Genomic DNA, 12,523 nt, shown 5'->3' on the forward strand with positions numbered 1-12,523 from the left:
CACTACAACGTACATGCATTCGTCACTTAAATCAGTCACGTAAATTCAGGCGCTAGAATGGACGCGCATTCGTTACGTAATCGGGAAAAAAAATCAGTTACGTAAATTAAATACTTTGAAGTTAACGGCACGAGTAGTGGTAGTGGTGTAAAGTTTCATTCGGACCAGTGGAATTGTGCAGCCAGAAATGTTTTTTTTTTTTTTTTCGTGAAGGGGAGGAGGGGGAGGGAGGTGCACTTCGTGTGTGCGTGCCGTTTTCGTTCCCAAACCTCAATATGACCCTGAAGGCCGCCGTAGTGGAGGGCTCCTAAAGTTTCCACCACGAGGTTCTTCGACATGCTCCTTGCTATACCATACAGACCTCTTGCATGTTACCTCCATAGAGCTCTCGCCGAGTGGTGCCCCGTCCTCGGACGCCTGCAACCGTGTCCATCTTTCCTATCTCCTCTTTACATCCGTCGCTCGCTGTCCCTGCTCCTCGCTCTCCCCTACCTCTCTCCATATATACCTTTTAATCCTATCCTTTTAATCCTATCCTTTTATACCCGTGCCACACGGGCATAGAAAATGACATTTGGTGGCGAAGGCCTTCAGTTCCCGAATGACATTTGTTTCGCCGGCGCTGCTACACGTCCAAAGCGAATGACATTTGACTTGACGATGTCGATCACAGCACCTTCCAAGTGAGCATTGAGTGAATAGCAATAAAAAAAAATTAAGAAGCATTTACAAGCTTCATACACATCAGATAATCATCAAATGTAGAAATAAGCGTATTACGCTGTCCTAAGTTTTAGTTTCTTGCTTTGTTTTACAACGTTGCAGCCGACCGTAGCAACCTAAGCCAACACTAGTCAGATCCACAGCGTAAATAGAAAATGACGCCTGTCGCATCGCACCTGTCGCATCTCTCAGAAGATGTTCGCAGAGTTCGTTTTTTCACGGCAGCACTTGTGTGTGGGAAAACGTTAAATCGTCAAAGTGGGAACTGATGAAAAAAGCAGAGAAAGTCACGGAGAAAGTGAACTCGATGGCGACGGCGATAAAAATACCAGTGTTGCATGCTTGTTTGCCAAAGTTTCGCTAAAATTGACAAGCACTTCATTATCAATACTTTATTTTCTTTGTATAACGTTCAAAGCATCTTTTTAAGACTTTAGTGCAAATAAAAACGGGAAATTTCATTTTTAGCTCAATATAATTTGTTTTATATACTTTCAGGTAAATCGCACTTCGCGAGCTGTGTCGTCGAGAGTAGGCATTTTTCAGTCAACTGAGTTCTGGCGAAGGCAGTTGGTGGCGAATGACATTCGAATGGCATTCGGATGAATGCCATTTTGGTCGCCCGTGTGGCACCGCGCGAATGGCAATAAATCTGAAGGTATTCGGGGGTAAATGCCATTTTTTCTGCCCGTGTGGCACGGGTATTAATCTCTCCTTACCCCCATCCCTTGTGAACTACGGTGGGGTTGTCGCACTCGTATGCAGACAGTTACGGGGCTCACTTTTCTCTCCTTTAAGAATCACATAATCGAAATGCGGGCGCGTTTCGGCCGGTATGCGATCCCGCAACAGTCGGCTCAGTAGAAGTTGGGAGAACTACCGGTCAGCCAGAACACCTGAAAAGAATGGTACGCTAAACCGAAACCGAAACTGCTTTCCGCATGACGCTATTTATCGTAACTTTATGCAACCTCCCCTACCCTCCCCCCCCCCTCCCTTTTTTTCCTGTAGCTTTGCAGCTCTGACTTCGCAAGCAAACAATCACCTGCTCGCGCTGCACGTACCATGATCCAAGCCATGGTCGACGCGTTCCACGTACTGCGCCGTCATTAGGAGCGACCATTAAGTATAGTTCAAAATCGCTTCACGTACCAATGCTCACTGCGATATCTTCGAGCACTTTTATCACGGAGCTCAGAAGTATCGGTCGACTCATGCTAATCTCACATCGCTTAATTATCATCGGCCAGTTGGCAATCGCGTTTACCGAAGAGAAATATTGTGTAGCCGTGATGTTACTCGATCTGTGTTGACTGTCCACAATAGTGTACCATGTCCGCTACTTGCAAATTTGTTTTATTCGCGGTGTCTTCAGACAACGCGTGGCGTTTTCTGTTGCGCGTTAGATTCTTGCACGCGCTCTTTAGTAACCCCGCCGCGGTGGTCTAGTGGCTAAGGTACTCGGCTGCAGACCCACAGGTCGCGGGTTCGAATCCCGGCTGCGGCGGCTGCATTTCCGATGGAGGCGGAAATGTTGTAGGCCCGTGTGCTCAGATTTGGGTGCACGTTAAAGAACCCCAGGTGGTCGAAATTTCCGGAGCCCTCCACTACGGCGTCTCTCATAATCAAATGGTGGTTTTGGGACGTTAAACCTCACATATCAATCAATCGCGCTCTTTAGTAATGTAGATCTGTGAAACGCGTGGGTGAGATTGATTAGCCCATACAGCCCAAAAAGACATATTCTAAGACGCATCTGGCGCCGATAATCGTCGCCGTATAAACGCCATATATTGCCTCTAACGGTGTTGAAAAAAAAAATTGAATATGCGCTTTGTCATTGCGTAGTTCACCATGGGATTGTGCTCTTATAGGATGTTGCAGTTTGTATGAAGATAATTATTTGAGATATATGCAATCTGTACTTTATTTCGTTGTGCTTGATTATTTGGCACTGTAAAATGTGCATGCAACAGCTCATCTTCGAAAGGTTTAACCTTCCCTTAAACTGTTTTCAATTAATTTTTCGTCCTTTATCTCTCTGTATTTTTACTTTTAGGGGCAAAACTCCTGAGGCTGTGGGTCGTTCCCTCCTCTGCAGTAGTAGTAATAATAAGAGTAGCAGTAGCAGCAGCAGTAGTAACAACATTAGTAGTACGTAGTAGTAGTAGTAAGTAGCCACCTCTTGTTTATGAATTGCTCACTAGATGGCGTTGTGTATGTGTCCTTGGATGGTTCCTAGGCTGACGTTCGGCAATGCGGTCTTGTGCATGAGATCAGAAGTTCAAGCAAGTTTAGAAATTAAGCAACGTGGAATAGGTAGGCTTGCTTTAGGAGCTCACGGGAATACACCAAATCAGGGAGTACGAGGTGATATGGGATGGACATCATTCGAGGGCAGGGAAGCTAGCAGCAAGATAAAATTTGAGAAGCAATTGAGAGAAATGAAGGAGGAGCGTTGGGCTAGGAAGGTTTTCAGCTACTTGTACATGAAGAATGTCGATACAAAATGGAGGAATCGAACCAGGAAATTGACTGGTAAATACTTAGAAAACAGCAGGTGGCCAAACCAAAAAGAACTATCGGTTAAGAAGAAAGTGAAGGAAACGGAGACTGACATGTGGAGAATTGGCATGATTAAGAAGTCCGCACTAGAGATCTATCGAACTTTTAAGCAGGAAATTGCCAAAGAAAGGACCTATGATAATACTATGGGTAGTTCTCTACTGTTTGAGGCCAGGACAGGAGTATTGAGAACCAAGACATATCGGGCAAAATACGAAGGGGTAGACACAGCATGCAGTGCGTGTGGAGAGGAAGAAGAAACTGCCGAACACTTGATAATGTTTTGTAAAGGGCTTCATCCTATAGTTCAGGATGATGGCGCAGAGTTTTTCAAAGCCCTGGGGTTTAGGTACAGGGAAGGCAAAATAGACTTTAAGCGGGTAGACTTAACTAGAAGGAGGTTATCTGAATGGTGGCTAAAGTCAAGGCACGAGTGAAAATTAAACTCTTCACCGCAAAGTACGAATCCTCAAAATCACTTTTTAAGGAAAAAAAATAAATATAGTTTTGGGTTCATTAAGTATTACGGCTTGGTGGCGCTAGCCACCGCCCGATCTAAAGGGTACAGCCATATCTATCCATCCATCCATCCATCCATCCATCCATCCATCCATCCATCCATCCATCCATCTATCCATCCATCCATCCATCCAAATATCGCTATGACAGATGGCGTTAGCGGTTTTCTTATAGTCGATGGACGGACAGAGATATAGACTGACGGACGTACGCTTCGCCCCACACATCATCATTCACTCCGCGGATATGCAGTGAATTTTCTTCTTCTCTCCCCCTTATTTTTTCTTGTCCATGCAAGTTATTGCACCGCACGCTGCACACCCGGCGCAACGTAGGTGTTCATAAAGTGATGAAGAAGATGAAAGGGGGACCAGTAGAGTTTTTTTTTTCTTCTACTACTTTTTCCTTATTTCCTTTTATTCCTACGGCCCCATCTCCAGTCCCGATTTGTTGAGGTGTCATCGAAATGATAGACAGTTACGGACGGCACTCTTCTTTTCCTTATCATAATCACTTCGAGAGAGAGCGCGCCGTCTGATATTCAGGGGCTTTACGTCTAATGCGTTGCATGCGCTAGGCACAGCTGCGCAGATGCGACGTGGTCGCATTTGCGCAGGCACGTGCTCTATGTGACGTGAGATGCCGTCTTCGCTGATTAACGGGCAAGCAATCGTCGCGTCGCATACGTCAGCACCAATTTAACATGTTCTAAGCTAGTATTGCTATAGTAGTACGGTGTTATTATACCGTATTGTCACCATTTCTGTTTATTGCTTATGTTATACGGCATTTTATTGTACGCAACTTTTCGATTTTTATTTTATTTTCACATTTCACACGCATTTATTTTATTTTCACATTTCTTTCTCGTGCTGGAAATATATTTTACTTAATGTATGTGAACTTATGGTATTCTATTTAAATTGCTTTACTTGTTGGTTTGCTCGTCACTCACCGACCTGCTTGTCGTTACTGCCCTGTATAGTATATGGCCTGGTCGTTGGGTCCCGTCAAGCTACTTATGTAGCTTTTAATCCAACGAAACCATCCAGCATGTATAAACTGGAAAATAAAATTGAAATTGAATTGAAGGGCTTAGGCAGAATTTTTTTGTTCGGAGGTAGGAGTAGGTCAGCAAGCTTAACACGAACCTTCCACACGGTTTCCCGAAGAAAAAAAAAAAAGAAGGCGTTACATATGCATGCCGACATACTATCCCAAGGTATTATTGTTGTGTTTTGGGTTTTCAGTTTCGGTTTCGGATTGACATGTGAGGATGCCAGGGGGCGCCGCTCTAGCATCTCAAGGCGACTGTAAAATAAAGGCAGTGTGTGTTAGGTAGCCGTGGAGGGCGGTTGTGCTTTCTTTCGGCACGTCGCGCCAACCCGCGTGTTCGGGCTGGTCGGTGTCCCCGCCGGCCGCGTACGTCTCCGTCGGCTGTCGTCTTCTTCTTCTGCTTCGTTGGGACCAGCCAGCCCCCAACACAGCAATTATCTCGGCAAAAGCGTCCAGCGCTTCGCGGCTGGCATCAGTCGAAGTAGTTCAGGTCACGCGTCGGAGCGTTCGAGTTGAAGCTTCCTGACCACTGTACTGTAACTGTACGCACGTACGTTCGTGTCTGCTTGCTTATGATCGACACCATAAGATGCGATTTGCCTGCGTAACTTGAACAAAAGAAAAAAAGAAGGTAATTGGAAGGGGGCGAACATTTTCTTTAAACATAAGCGCTCGCTCACACATTAAAAAAGTTTTTTTTAAGTTTTCAACATTGCACACTGATGCTGTCCGTTGTTCAGTTCCTTCGCACGTAGGGACGGATTCGAATTGCGTCTAAAACCTGAAAAAAAAAAAGAAACTCGGCCACTTAGCTTTTAAAACCACCGTTTGCGAGGCCGTATGCGATTTTCTAAAGGCAACAAAACGATTAGAATGTTAAGCTGAGGCAGAAATTCACTTTATTTCAAACCATATTAGCTTGTTCTTTCTTTGCGTTACCCCTTTTTATTTTATTTCTAATCTATTGTTTACCATTTGGTTCTTTGTTTAAACATCGTTATCTAAATAATCCGGCTGGTAAAACAACTTCACCTCTCAAATGAGGCACCGTCCGTTTCATGGCCGATCCCCCGTGGTGGGTTGCGCCAGGACTCTGAGGAACAACCAAGACACCGCCGAAACTGGGCAACGTTGGCTGACTCGACCGATTAGCGTTCAGCCTGGCCCCGTTTGGCCTACCATGAATGGACCAACCTGGTTTTGGTATCATGCGCACGCTTGGTAGCCTCGGGTACAGTGGCTAGAATAGGAAAGTGTGATGAGCGGCGCCTACGGAGCGCACTGAAGCCTCCGAGGAGGAGCCGCGTGGGGGCGCGTGCAATCGTTATCCATGCTCGGGCTGTCACGGTGGATGGACGTGTTTTTTGAGCGCTCCGGATCGACTGCGCAGATAAGTGTTTTTCGATGTTTTGAGCTTGTCTTTATAATTATAAGGCAGCGGTTGAAATCTTCGTAGCACTTATTTTATGGTACGGCTTTTTCGGGGGCCAGTCACCGGGTATTTATTAGTTAGTGCGGGTGTGTGTGTTTGAGTTTTTTGTGTTTTTTTTTTGCCACCCCGTGGGGGAGGTGCACGTACATTGAACACGCAAATTTTCGTAGTAGAGCTTAGACTTTCTTTTTTTTTCGTAGTGCAGGGCTCGAGTTTAGTAATTATCGAGTATAGGGACAATAGGTGTCAGAAAGACATGGTTAAAAAGACTGTAGAGTGTTCAGGATGTGGAGTGGGTTTGAAAGTGGATCCAAGCGTAGAAGCGGATGGAGAAGAGGCTGACGCGAAGTGTAGGCAATGTGAGGTCGAGGAAAAAATGGAGAAAATGATGGTTGCCCAGAGTGAACTGCTGATGAGAATCGCCGAGCTCGAGACTGCGTTGGCGACAGAGCAAGAGAAAACGAGGGCAATGGGAGAAAGACTGAAGTCCGCCGAGGAAGCACTAATGAAGCTGAACAAAGAAGCGGCCTACGGAGAGAACAGTAGGGAACCGGCAACCAAAACGGTGGAGAAGGTAGAGCAAGCAAGTTTGGAAAAAACAGGTTCAGCCGGTTCAATTGTCGCAAGGCCCAGCTTCAGCGAGGTAGTGGTGGGGCTGGGAGGGGACAAAGCAGCCGGCGTCACAGGTGCAAGTAGCCCCCAGGTGCAGGACGCTCCAACTGAAAAGTCACAGCATGTGATAATCGCTGGGGACTCGAATTTAAATCGATGCACAGAAGCCATCAAAGAGAGGGTAAGAGGTGACAAGAGGGTTGCAGTAGGGGCGTTCCCAGGACGCAAGCTTGAAGCAGTCATGAGGCAAGCGAGGGCAAAACTCAAAACTACAGCTGATAGACGAAACCTCGTGATAATTTCAAGCGGTTTAAACGATGCCTTAAATGAAGATACAGCAGGACTAGCAACCACACTGGCGAAAGGCGTCGATGACATGCGCGCCACTTCTCCTAAGGTACAGGTAGTGATATGCACGATACCGGAGGTACTGGTGCGTGATAGCAACCTGCAAAGAGCGGTTGTCACGCAAACCAAGAGATATGGCGGATGAGTTGAGAGAAAGGCTTTGAGGTGGTGGAAATAAACAGAGAGGTGCATAGGTGGGGTGGTTTTCAACGAGACAGAATTCACTTCGATGGGCGGCTAGGTCATGAGGTTGGTTGGCGACTCGCAGGACGCGCAGTAGCTTTTTTGGGGGGCCAGCGAGCCCTTCGGGGTGCAGGATAGCTAGTAACGAGGAAAACAACCAGGGAGACTCTTCGACAGGTGTTATGGACAGATACGATTCCAAAGTGGCACCAATGTCTAAGATAGGTAGAGTCCGGGGCATAAATAGACGTAGCCACGAGCGCCGAGCCAATTCAGACATAGGGTATATTAACATGCAGGGTGGTAGGAACAGGCTGAAGTGGGAAGAGATAGAAGAACAGCTAAGGGAAGAGAGGCCGATGGTATACGGTTGTGTAGAAACACATCTCAGGGACATGGAACAACCTCCGAAAAATCCGGACTAAGCGTGGGAATATTGTAATAGAACAGAAGGCAACAGAATGGGGTGGTATTGGGGCATTCATTCATAAAAGTACAGACTGGCAAAGGGTCAAGCAGGAATGCAAGGAACATTTATGGCTAAAACGGAAAGTGGCAAGTCAAATGACACTTCTTGGTTTCGTGTACTTGTGGACGGGAGCAAAGGTCAAAGAGGAAAACCAGGCAATGGTAGAGTGTATATCAAAGGACATTCAGAAGTTAGGAAGAGAGTGCGATATAATTATACTGGGAGATATGAATGCGCACATAGAAGATATAGATGGGTATACCGACCCGACAGGCAAAATGATCATGGATATGTGTGAAAGGCTTGATTTGATCATTTGCAACAGTACCAAGAAGTGTGAAGGGCAAATAACGTGGGAGGTAGAAAGGCTGCAGTCGACGATAGATCATGCACTGATGTCACATAGGATTTATGATAAGCTCAGGGGAATGCACATAGATGAAGGTGGCTCCAGAAGTCTGGGTAGTGATCACAAACGTATCAAGCTAAGTTTTGGAAGAACAGTGAAAGGGGGAAGGAGACAAGATGAGCAACTACAGGAAAACTTTTATCGAGAAAGGCAAATTGAAATAGCCACTAAACAAATTGAGAAAGTAATCACGGAGGATAAGAAGACAGTGTGGACATACACGAATCTAATTAGACTCTTTGAGCTAGAGCTTGCTAAGACGCGTGACAAGTCACCCCGGAAAACAAGACACAAACCCAAAAGTTGGTGGGATGAGGAAGTTAAGAGAGCCATAGCAAAACGTCAGGAAGCCTCTAGGGAACACAGACATGCTAAGCAGTGGGGTGAACCGACAGATGATGTTGAAAGAAAATGGGAAACCTTTCTAAGCTGTAGAAGGGATGCATCCCTCTGATCAATGAAAAGATTAGAAGAAAGGGAGCTCAGTAGCTGGCAGAAGTACATAAAAAAGATAGAAAGGCAGCTGCGAAATTTTGGAACCATCTAAACTCCCTAAGAAATGAGACGAGCCTAGAGCAGAGCTTTATAACTACAGCCCAAGGTGCTAGGCTAGAAGGGGACGAAGCTATTGAATATATAAGGACACGGGTGACAGAAAAATATCAACAAAGAAGTACTTTATGCACCACAATAGACAAGGACGAATCAAGTGGTGCAATGGCTCCATTTTCACAACGAGAGTGGGAAAGGGCTGAGAAAAGGGTTCCTAGTAGTACATCAACAGGTCCAGATGGCATTCCAATTATGCTGATAAAGACATTAGGTCCGAAGTCTAAGCAGTCTTTGAGAGAGGCAGTGAGCAAAATAATAATCGATGGTGAAGTTCCCGATGGATGGAAACTTAGAAGGATGAGCATGATCTATAAAGGAAAGGGGGACAAAGCTGACATAAACAACTACCGTCCTATAACAGTGACATCAGTGGTCTACAGGATGGCGATGCAGATTATAAAGGAAAGACTGCAGGCATGGATAGAGGATGAGGGGGTGCTGGGGGAACTGCAGAATGGGTTTCGGAAACACAGGAGGTTGGAAGACAATCTGTCCTCACTGACGCAGGGCATCGAAATAGCAGAAAAGGAACACAGGCCCCTGTGGCTAGCATTTTCGGATATCAAGGGAGCGCATGATAGCGTGGTTCAAGAGGAATTGTGGGGAATACTGGACACACTAGGCGTGGAACTTGTAGTCACTAATCTTTTAAAGGATATCTATAAAGGTAACAAGGTAGTTATAAAGTGGGAAAAACAGGTATCCAAGCCTGCAGAGGTAAAACGGGGGCTAAGGCAGGGGTGTCCCCTGTCACCCTTATTATTCATGATGTACCTACAAGGATCAGAGGCCAAATTAGAGGGAAGTGGACTGGGCTTCAAACTCTCTTTAGTCAAACAAGGAAAACTTATTGATCAGGCACTACCAGCATTAATGTACGCAGATGATATAGTGCTAATGGCCAACAACAAGGAAGATTTGCAGAGATTGATGGACATCTGCGGTAATGAGGGAGATAGGTTAGATTTTAGATTCAGTAAGGAAAAATCAGCAGTCATGATTTTCAATGGCAACGAAGGTAGTGAGCTTAGAATACAGGAGGTCACGCTAGAGATTGCAGATAAATACAAATATCTGGGCGTATGGATAAGCAATGGAACCGAGTACCTGAGGGAACACGAAATATATGTGACGACTAAAGGTAACAGGAATGCAGCAGTCATGAAAATAAGGGCACTGTGGAATTACAATAGGTGTTATGTTGTGAGAGGAATATAGAAAGGGGTCATGGTTCCTGGGCTGACGTTCGGCAATGCGGTCTTGTGCATGAGATCAGAAGTTCAAGCAAGTTTAGAAATTAAGCAACGTGGAATAGGTAGGCTTGCTTTAGGAGCTCACGGGAATACACCAAATCAGGGAGTACAAGGTGATATGGGATGGACATCATTTGAGGGCAGGGAAGCTAGCAGCAAGATAAAATTTGAGAAGCGATTGAGAGAAATGGGGGAGGAGCGTTGGGCTAGGAAGGTTTTCAGCTACTCGTACATGAAGAATGTCGATACAAAATGGAGGAAGCGAACCAGGAAATTGACTGGTAAATACTTAGAAAACAGCAGGTGACCAAACCAAAAAAGAACTATCGGTTAAGAAGAAAGTGAAGGAAACGGAGACTGACATGTGGAGAATGGGCATGATTAAGAAGTCCGCACTAGAGATCTATCGAACTTTTAAGCAGGAAATTGCCAAGGAAAGGATCTATGATAATACTCAGGGTAGTTCTCTGCTGTTTGAGGCCAGGACGGGAGTACTGCGAACCAAGACATATCGGGCCAAATACGAAGGGGTAGACACAGTATGCAGTGCGTGTGGAGAGGAAGAAGAAACTGCCGAACACTTGATAATGTTCTGTAAAGGGCTTCACCCTATAGTTCAGGATGATGGCGCAGAGTTTTTCAAAGCACTGGGGTTTAGGGACCGGGAGGGCAAAATAGACTTTAAGCGGGTAGACTTAACTAGAAGGAGGTTATCTGATTGGTGGCTAAAGTCAAGGCGCGAGTGAAAATTAACCTCTTCACTGCAAAGTGCGAATCCTCAAACTCACTTTTTAAAGAAAGAAAATAAATCTAGTTTTTTGGTTCATTAAGTATTACGGCTTGGTGGCGCTAGTTACCGCCCGATCTAAAGGGTACAGTCATATCCATTCATCTATCCATACGTCGTTTGCACGTTTCCGACAGTTTCGTCAGGCGCGTTCGTCCTTGTTTTTTTTAAATTTGCGGTGCCACTCTGCCACCAATGCTTCTGTATGCACTCTCATGGCGCGAAAACAAAGTCATTGCTTCGTCCCGGGGTTTACTACAGGCTTTAAGTCAGCTAAAAAGAAGCATGCGTTGTTCGGCGTTCCAAAGGACGAAGCTCTGTTAACGCAGTGGTGTAGGGCGATCCCGCGCGCTGACAGGCTGCTTCAAGAAAACTCGGCTGTGTGCGAGCTGCACTTCGGCGAGAGGTACATCTCTCGGCACTTCGAGCACACTGTGATGGGCAAAACTGTCCGCATTGAAAGGGGTAGGCCCATAGGCGTGCTTGCCGTTCAGGGGAAGGGGGGCGAAGGTTCATTGCAAGGTGCCTCCTTTCTCTTAAATCAGTGTATGAGGCAGAGTTTACGCCCCCCTTCTAGGTGACTAAAAGAGTGCCCCCGCTGCCTAGTCAATGTATAGAAGAGATTTAGCGCCCCCCTCCCAGGTGGCCAGCCCCCTTTGCTCCCCCCCCCTCGTGCCGACCCCTGTGGGTAGGACTTTCGGAGAAGCTCTTCGCATTTGTGGACGTCTTTGAAATCACCTTTTCAAAGTGCTTTAGCTAAAACAAGCTTCACAGTGACAGCTTGAAAAAAAGTGCCGCCACACCCATGAAGGGAATGATGATGAGTGGGCGAAGCTCCGGAGGTAAACCTGGTAAACCATGAATCCTCCGTACATTTTGCCCACTCGATTTTATTGCAACGCTCCCCCTAGCGTACGTCGCCGCACTATATCGAACGATGACACGCGCCATATGTAGCATCATTCCTATTTTATAATACCTCGCATCTTTCATAATCAACTACACGTACCGCCGTCTAGTTTATAACATCTTGCATCTTTTGGATGGATGGATGGATGGATGGATGGACGGACGGACAGACGGATGGATGGATGGATGGATGGACGGACGGATGGACATGGCTGTACCCTTTAGATCGAGCGGTGGCTAGCGTAATACTTAATGCCGTCAGCTACAAGTACCGCCATCTAGTGAACACTGCAAGAACTGAACGAGAGGTGGCTACATACAGGGGACGCACAGCCCACGCCTTAAGGAGCTTCGCCCCTAAAAGCTTGTTTCCTGCTTGAAAAAAAAAAAAGATGTCACACTGGGCTGCGCACAACATGGTCCGAGCCTCACCAATCAAGAAAACAAGTTTTTTTTCTTTCTGCTCACCCATTTGCGTTTTTACACACAGGTACTCCACAAAAAGCGAGCATCTTTCTGTGAAAAGAGGAAGTACCTGAAGCTCAGGCGCATCACCTATAGGCTTGCAGCGCAATGTCCTGTGGGGCGCTTGTGAACTAGTAAACTTTTTTTTTTCTTGCGGATAAAAAAGGACGTGCAACAAATC

This window comes from Rhipicephalus microplus, chromosome 9, assembly GCF_043290135.1.
Source record: "Rhipicephalus microplus isolate Deutch F79 chromosome 9, USDA_Rmic, whole genome shotgun sequence".
Classification (NCBI taxonomy): Eukaryota; Metazoa; Arthropoda; class Arachnida; order Ixodida; family Ixodidae; genus Rhipicephalus; species Rhipicephalus microplus.